This window comes from Microcebus murinus, chromosome X (genome assembly GCF_040939455.1).
Source record: "Microcebus murinus isolate Inina chromosome X, M.murinus_Inina_mat1.0, whole genome shotgun sequence".
NCBI lineage: Eukaryota > Metazoa > Chordata > Mammalia > Primates > Cheirogaleidae > Microcebus > Microcebus murinus.
In genome coordinates, this window is record NC_134136.1 from 89440913 (window position 1) to 89450307 (window position 9395).

Sequence of the window (9395 nt, forward strand, 5' to 3'; positions counted from 1 at the left end):
CTACAATGACAGAGCTGAATAGTTGCAACAGAGATTGTCTGGTTTGCACAGCCTCAAATATTTACTAAGTGGCCCTTTACATATGAACTTTCCAGACCCCTGTAGCATAGCAAACCAGGAGACTAGGGGGAGGGGGAGCTGGGGACAAAAGCACCATCCTGGAGTACCATTTTGCTGTATCTCCTTTTCAAACTTGTGGCAGCATTGAGTATAGGACTCTTGAGACCCAGCTGTCTCTCCCCTCTTTCCCTCTTTGCCTTGGCCACAGCTAACATACTTCATCACAGCTTCCCTTGGGCACCAAGTGATTTTCCACTGGTCAGTAGAGGGTGATGGAGGAGCGCTATGGTCATATCAGCTCCCTGACAACTATTTGGTCCAACAACTGCTGCCATGCTTTTCATGTCCTGACCTCAACCCCAAACCCAAGTGAAGCACCACTTCAGTACTATATGAATGACTCATTTATTCAGAAAGCCTTTTGGGTCATGAAAAGAAAGTGATGGGCATACATTCCCTTCCAAACTTTCACAGCAAGACAGAGTGATTCACTGAAACTATTTTAGATAATAACTTGTGTTAAATTACATTTCATATAACTACCACCTGCTGAGCCCCTGTTCTAGAAGTTACAAACTTGGGACAAGAAGCATGAAATATGCTTGCATTATAAGCAAATCAGATCCCCCAAATCTTTATGCCCCACCCCAGGGGCCGAGACATGAAAGAATGCCTTCCCAGGCCAATGGGGCCACTAAAACTCTTAGTATGAGAGTGCTAACTGTACTTAACTGTAAATAAGCAAACAAAAAATACCATCACATCCTGGCCCCCAAATACAGTCATTGCCCTTCCACCTTCTCCAAACCCAGGCAAATAGTAAATGAACAAAAACTCAGTTGACCACTTTAGAAAAGTTATTGGTTTGTTTTCAATGACATTTCGCTATGAAAGCATCATCTTTAGCTTCACTTGGGGGCAGAAATGGTGACTCTTATGCTTATTATAATCGAATTTGGAATACTTGCTTAATATTGCATAAATAACATCAGACTGTGTGATCGTGAGTCACAGCTGTTAAACCAGAGATAGTGAGAATGGCAGAATTTCCCCCAGTGCCAGAAAGGGGTGCGATCATGGTACCACAAGCCAGGAACCTCAAGGGGCCTTGAAGTTGGGAACAAGAGCAGTGACAAGAATGCCCAAGGACTGAAGACCACAGGAAAATGAGGCCAGCTCAGTGGGCACAAAGGAGGGAAACAACACAAGAATGATCCCTGTGCAGCACCCTCCCGCGGTGTAGACGCAGCCCGGGGAAGGGAGCAAGAAGGATCACAAGACAGCAGAGTGAGTTTCCAGTCTCTAAGGAAAAAGGATCTAGGAGGGGGTTAAATTGTGTTACTTAAAATTCCATTCAGATGCTAAGACTCATACTTGGTTTCCTGGAGAAGAGAAGTTGGAGTGGCTGGATGGGGAGGAGAACCCTCTTCTTTTTAGCGATATGATGAAGTCAATCCTTTCCTGAGGAGAAACAACCGGCCCTGCCAATGGCAAGGTACAACAGAAGGAGGAGAAAAATAGAGAGAGCTAGGAAAGAAGAAGGAGGGACTGAGAATGAAGTGCAGTGCTTAGCGTGTGCCAGTCGCAAGAGCAGAAGCCGGAGGAGAGAGGGGAAAGGGACGTCCCAGAAACAAGGAGGAAACTGCAGGACCTGACTATTTGTAATTCACACCCATAGTTCAAATGAGCTTCTGTTCTAATTCAATGTCCCTGCGCTCAATAATACTCAGCCTTGAGACTGAGCAGTTCACACGGCTTTGACGTCACTCATGGTTGGATGTACCCCATGACTGACGTCAGAAAATGTTTCTCAAAGCATGTCCTCAAGAGCCCTAGTTGTGTGAAAGATCCCTAAAGAATGGCTGGCATGGTCTTACAATTAGGGAAAATGCTATCACACCAAAGTCTCCCTTGTAACTTGGCAATGGACAATAGTATGTTCAAGTCTCTGAGAAGTCCTGCAAAATTCTGGACTTTGTTTAATGCAAAATTTTCCAGATTTATTTGACCGTGGAGCTCTTAAAATTTTTTCCTGGTGGGTAGAGGGTAGGAATGCTTCTAGTATTGTCATGTTTGACTGTTTACATGTTGAAATAAATTTTATTAGCAATTATTTTCATTTTATTCCTTTTTGTATTATTATTAGAGCATCATACTAATTTGGGGGAAAAACTATATAAAGGTAGTTTATATTGTCTGTGAATTTCATGTAAAAATAGGAAAGTGGGCACTATAAACTGTTATGAAAAGAGGGTATGGGCTGGGCATGGTGGCTTGTGCCTGTAGCCCCAGCTACTCGGGAGGCTGAGGTGACAAGATCACTTGAGCCCAGGACTTCAAGACCAGCCTGGGCAGCATAGCAAGACCCCATCACACACAAAAAAAGAATGTATGAGTCTAATCAGGTGGAAAACCACTGTCAAGCAGTGTGTCTTGGCATGAAGGGAGAATGATCACCTAGGCTATGGCCTCCATCAGAGATGAACAAAGGAGAGATGTGTAATCCTGTTGAGGCTGAGGTACGGCAAAGCCAAGCTGGAAGCCACCCTGGCCACCTCCAGTCCCACCTCTCACTTTATAGACAAGGAAAGGTCTGAGATTCGGCAAGGTCACATGGCTTTTGCCCAAAGGCCTCGCAGTCACCATAGAACATGAAGGACCTTCTACTATGGCTTGGTCATATCACATTTCTTGAGTGGGTGAACAGAACGTTTCAGAAGCAAATATTGAACCATCATATTGATTCCAGAGAATTTACTGTATTAGTTCATGTTCACAAATCCCTGAGGAGCAATGGAGTGATATGTTAAACATGTTTCCCTGCAAATCCTCCATTCCCTTGAACTGCATTGAACTTCCCTTGAACCCAAAGTAGGAAGCTTAAACTGTCTTCCTGGAGATCATGTGATATTTTGGAAAGAGAATTGACCAAGGAACCACCATACCAAAAAAAAAAAAAAAATCAACCTTATTCTTAAGAATAACATCTTCTACATTTTCTTAGCCGTAAAAGTATCACTCGTTTCATTGACTAGACTTTGTTGAAATGAAATGTGACTCTTTTGAACAATCAAATCAACCCTGGGAAGATCGAGGTCTTTTCTCTGACTGAGTAGCTTCCAAAGTGAGAAGCTAAGAGGTTCAGAAGCTTGGCTTTTGCCCAGGCTAGTTACATGTACTTGAGTTTGTCACTTTACTTTTCTGTTTTCTCCATCTTTTAAATCGGGGTGGCAATGTATTTTCAGTTTTTGTCAAGGTTGTTTTGAAGTTAACATAATACAAGGTATATGAAAGCTCTTTTAAGATTTTTATAACTTCACGAATATAAGTTTATGACATGTGCACGTAGCTTTTCCAACCTGAAATGAATGTGACTATTTCAGGAGATGCCTGTGTTGGGTCTCAGACTAATTCAGATTCTAAATCTTATAACTGGCAGGTGGTTTCAGAGTGACTTGCTGATTAGTCCAAAGCAGTCCGGCTTTTTCCCTCTGGATGAAACTAGCAAAGAAGCCAGATATTTCTGGAAGTTCCATCCAGATGTTTTCAATATGCTTTCCAATTTGCACTCCAGTGCAATGGTATTTCTTCATTTCCCAAAAGAATCAGGAAATAGAAACGTTTCAGCATCCAGCATTGGATTCTCTCAGTCCCAGCAAACATGCACCTTGACTTGGGAAGATTTGTGGATGCTTGGAACATTCTTTCTCAGACAGACAGGGACTGTTAGCCTCTGAGATTCCTTTTCTCATTTTTCTTTCTTTGTTTTTGATCTTGTCAAAGATGCCCAACCCAAGACCACCAGGAACACACCTGTAGTTGAATATGTTGGGTTTATTGCTCTTTGCAACGAGGGAGACTGTGCACCTTGAGGAACCACTGGGCATCTCATTAAGAGGTTTTTAGAAAAAACTTATTTTAAGGTGTGGGCCTGTGTTAGGTGATCTGGGGGAAGGTTTAAGGAAGTGTGGTTTTGCTTTAGCATAGATGCTGTTAAGAAGTGGGGGTAATTCTATCATTGGGCATTTTAAATCTTATTTATAAGGCAAAAGGACGACTACATTTAGGTAAAAGCTGTAATTGGCAGAAGCAGCATTCACTTATATTAGCCAGAAGAGGGACACATTTGGTCATTTTTGTGACCTTACAAGGCTCATGTTTTGTCTTCTGTAGTCACACACGATTACAAAACAGTCTTGTTTTTGTCTTTAGCCATCGCAGTCACAGGGTGGCCTTGCCTGATGCTGATGGTCTGTAAAATATTTCTTTTCAACAAACAGAAGAACACCAATACCCAACTGCAAGTACCATTAAGCTTCTAGCAACATCAAGGATGAGTTGATAGCACCAGGCTCCCAGGGGCTGCTCTTCTCTTTCTCAATCTTTACCAAGAAATAAAATCCAGATATAAATACCTACACACAACAAAGGCATAGCTTAATGAATTTTTATGAGATAACCGCCCTTGTAGCCACCATGCAGGTCCAGAAATAGAGCTCTGACAGCCATCACAGAAGCCCCCAGGTATCTTCTTCTCTCAGTCATAGCCCCAAATGCAGCCTGACGTCCACGGTCATCACCTCCTTGTGTTTCTTTATTGTTGTGTCACACAATCTCTCTCCCCCAGACGTTGGGGTTTGATCTGGCCTATTTTTAAAAATTTGATATGTCATTCGAATCTTCTTTGAATCCATCAGTTTCCCCCCATCTCTTTCTTTTCTTATAATTTATCTGTTGAAAAAATCCAAGGCTATTTGACCTGTAAAATTTCTCAACATCTGGATTTTGCTATTCCTATTCATGGGCAGTTCAACCCTGACCTTTGTCCTCTTTCTTTCCTCCCACTGACATCTGGATCCAGAAGTCTAAATGGACTCAAGTTCAATCACTTTGGCAAGTCTGTAGGTGGTGTTGTGTTCTTTCCTCAGGAGGCATGTTACGTCTCATTGCTCCTTGAGCTGTTTTTATAAGAAAAAAATGTATGCTGTCTGTTTTCAGGTGTGAAATGCTGACTTAAACAGCATATCCTCAACCCCTGAGGAGACCAGCTGTGATTAGGTAATCCTGCTCAGAGGAAACCCAGAAAACATTGTGGAGGACAGCTTCTTGGAGCACAAAGGAACTCTTGTGATTGTGCTGAATGTCTCCTTTCCTTGTGAAAATTTTCCTTTTCCACTAGTTTTATATGTGGTGTGGAAATGCTTGTCATCCAGAAAAACTTTAAGTAAAGCATTGTGACATCCAGCACAGATCACACTTCTTTGTGATATGATGAAAAATGCATGGGCTGTTATAATGCTATAATGGAAGACGTATGCACCGAAACTATTATCATTAGACCACAGGTTTCTGTGCTTGCAGCCCACAATGCACAAAATGCCCAATAGCCACTTCTTCATGAATTCAATGAAATGAGTAGGGGAAATACAGCTCAAGGTAACGAAGGAATGCTGCCACCAATGACGATGGTGTCAATCCCTCCATAGTTAATAGATCTTCATATCACCTATTCTAAAAGTTAAAGAGATCAACTAACAAAGAGGTCATTAATGTCTTACTCATGTGACCACATACCATGACCCTTTACCAATCTTCAATGTCATAGTTCCTATTTCAGTCAGAATCCCATCTGGGAAACAGAATCCATACCAGTTATTTTAACTCAGTGAATTTAATATAAGGAATTGGTTAAGCTGGGATAGGAGGACTGAAAACAAGTGAAGAAAACCCTGAGTTATCTCAGAGGTCATAACTGTGGGAAGCAGCCACTACCCCTAGGGCTTGGTAGAAACAGGGGAAAGAGGTTGGAGTTGTGTGAACCTAGAAGATTGGAGGAGGGTCTACATGGGGCTGCCACCCAGAGCTCTGAGTTGGGGAACCTCCTGATGGTTCTGGTATGGTTGAGTGGGTGGGATGAGGCTGGTTTCAGTGATGTAGGGGGAAAAGCAGGAATTGAAACCAGCTGCTGCGGTGAGCCATTATCTGGGGAGACACTAACAGGAGCCACAATGAACAAGAAGGAACACACCTATCTCTCCCCTCCAGTCTTGCTGTGTCCCTGTAGTGTCCCTTCATCGCAGAGCCTAACAAGGAGCAACTGGCAAAGCAAAAATGTAGAAGAGTGATTTGGGGGCTGAGAGACAAGAGCTTAATAAGTGGCACACTTCTCTTTGCTCTTCTGGACAGACCCCTGTGATTTCCTTTGTTTTCAATGGACAGTATCAATTTAATCTTTTGAAGCTTATTTATAAATATCAAGTCACTCTTAAATAACGAGGTGGGGTGTAATGGGCATCCTGAGTATGCTCAGCTCTAAAAAGCAGCCCATCATTTTGAGTGCTAAGGAACCAGAGCATGGGGCTCAAGTCCCTGCTAGTGAGCATTCTCCTCTTCCTTTGCAATAAAGTTCCTATTTCAGCCACAAGGCTGAAATAGGACTTCTGTTTTATACCATAAGCTTGGATTCAAACTTGGCAGGATCTTTCCAAATGCTGGGTGATGAAAGAATCCTAGGCGTGCTGGGGGCTCGTGCATGATCTAAGAGCTCCTCATTATTGAGTAGTACCTAGGGAAATTCTTTTGGGAAAAGTTAACAAATACGGATACACATGGTACTGCCTAGGACAAATAACAGCTTATTCATTAATTTATTGGCTAATTCAGTAAATATTTATTGAACACCTATTATGTGCCAAGCACTGTTTTAAACCCTGTTGGTACTGCAGTGACAAAACAGATGATATCCTGCCCTTATGGGGTTTGTTTTCTAGTGGAGGAAACATATAATAAACAAATAACTAATATGATATCAGCACCTGGTAGGTGCTATACAGAAAAAATAAAGCAGAGGAAGGGGTAGCAAGTGACATTAGGGGCTATTCTAGAGAGGGAACATCTGAGCAGACGCCTGATGGAGATGGCAGTGTTGAGAGACAATTCCCCATGGATCTTTTGCATTTCTGTCCATCTTTTGGGCAAAAGCATTGACAACTTTTGCTCCAGATTATCTTTCCAATGATGTTTGCATAGCAACCAGCCTTGGGAGATAGAGATAGTGTCTCTCTCTCTGAGGCAGGAGGCAGATTCATTTCCTGATGAGGAGGATAATAAAGATAATGTTAGCCAGGTGCAGTGGCTCATACCTGTAATCCTGGCACTTGGGAAGGCTGAGGCAGGAGGAGCCCTCAAGGCCAGGAGTTAGAGACCAACCTGGACAACATAATAAGACCCCATCTCTACAGATAATAGAAAAATTAGCCAGGCATGGTGGTGCATGCCTGTAGTCCCAGCTACTCGGGAGGCTGAGGCAGGAGGATTGCTTGAGCCCAGGAGTTGGAGGCTGCCATGAACTGTGATCCCACCTCTGTACTCCATCCTGGGTGACAGAGTGAGACCCTGTCTCAAAAAAGATAAAAAGGTAATGTCTCCCTTCAGGGCAAAGATTGGGCAGGTTTGTTTGCAATTGGGGTTTTCCTAAGCTCAGGATTCCTGGGTTCCACCACATGCACAGCATCCACCTGGGCCCACCTTTGCATCAGCCCACGAGGCTCAGGGGTGCCAGAGACACTGATGCAGACAGGAAGCTCATGCTGCTTGCCATGCTGTAACGGAGTCCACTGTCTCTGACCCAGGAGTTTTCGTATTCTGCCCACCTCTAGGAAACTGGCAGGCCATCTTGTTGGCTTGGAATAGGGCGACAACTCAGACCATTCACAGTTTTGACAGTTGGCTTCATCTCAAAGACACTGAAGAGGGCCTTTGTTTATCAGGAACACCAACAAAACTACATTTCAGCCAGTGCTCAATATTGCCATCTTGATGAGATTCAAATGGAGAGTGTTTTAAAAAGTAGGACAACTAAGTAAAAGAAAAATTCTTGCAGCTCTTGCTAAACATTTAAGGTCACTAAGAAAAGACGAGCTTGAAGCACCACCTAAACATCTGCTGGATTGAGTTGAGGACATGTCAAGAGGTTCTATAGAAGGCCTAGAACTGCTTATCTTATCTAGCACTTTCCTTTGCTGTGAAATGGGTTCCAGCACATATTCATGAGCCATTAGTTGAACCATTGTGTTTTTTAAGTCTCTTATTTTTATGTGCTGTACAATTATGCACAAGAATAGGAAAAGGGTTTGGCAGCCAAGCCTCTTGACAAACCATATCAGGGCAAGGAAGAGCAAAACAGCTTCTACAGATCATATTTAATCTCCAAGTGACAGTGACACACAGTTTTTAACAAGACTGCAGGAGCAATATAGTAGGGGTTGGCTCTGAGGGTTTCCCTCAGAGTCTTTCCAAATTCATGCTAGTTTGGCTGTATGAAGTTACAAAGCTCCAAAAGGGAATAGGAAAATTCAGACAACTGTGCATACCAGGCACCTTGTGACTCTTTCTGGGAACAACATGGTATCTTTCCAGGAATGCCCATCATTTTCCAACAGCTTTTAACTTAAAATCCAGCTCTACTTGGAGAAGGGCTAGAGTAAGTGGATCATTATATGATCAACTCTGAATTCAAGACCCAAAAGAGAACCAAATCAGTTTGCAACTGCTAGAACAAATTTTATTTTCCATTCATCTTATGGGTCCAACAAGCTGATAATGACAATGATGATAGTACCAGGAGTCTTGGTCCATTCTGTGCTACTATAACAGAGTACCTGAGACTGGGGAATTTATGAACAATAGAATTTATTTCTCACAGTTCTAGAGGCTGGGAATTCCAAGATCAAGGCATCAACATCTGGTGAGGGCATCCTTACTGCATCCTCAAGTGGAAGAAGGTGGAAGGACAAGATAGAAGACAAACACTGTGTTCTCATGTGGCAAAAGTGTGGAAGAGAGCAAAGTCACTGCCATGAGCCCTTTTCATACTGGCATTAATGCATTTATGTAGTGAGGCCCTCACAACCTAAACACCTCCCATTAGGCCCCATCTTCCAACACTGTTGCATTGGGGATTAAGTTTCTAATACATGAATTTGGGGGCACATTCAATTCATAGCATCAGGGTACTAGAAATCCAATATATACTATATTAACTGGCATAGAATACATGGCTTCAATCCCCACTGCTCCCCCCAAATCCCAAATCACCCTACATTCACTGTATCCATTTTGCTAATTAAAGAGGGTGATCAAAAGACAAATGATGTATAGCTAAAAGGCTAGGGTGAGCAGGAATAATGTTACTGAGCCCTAGAAGAGGGCTGTGATAGGGAAATATGGATTCTTAACAGCTTTTTAATTAAGGCATAATTTCATACTATGACTTTCTCCCATTTTAAATGTACAATGCAGTGATTTTGAATAAAGTTACTGAGTTGAGCCATTAT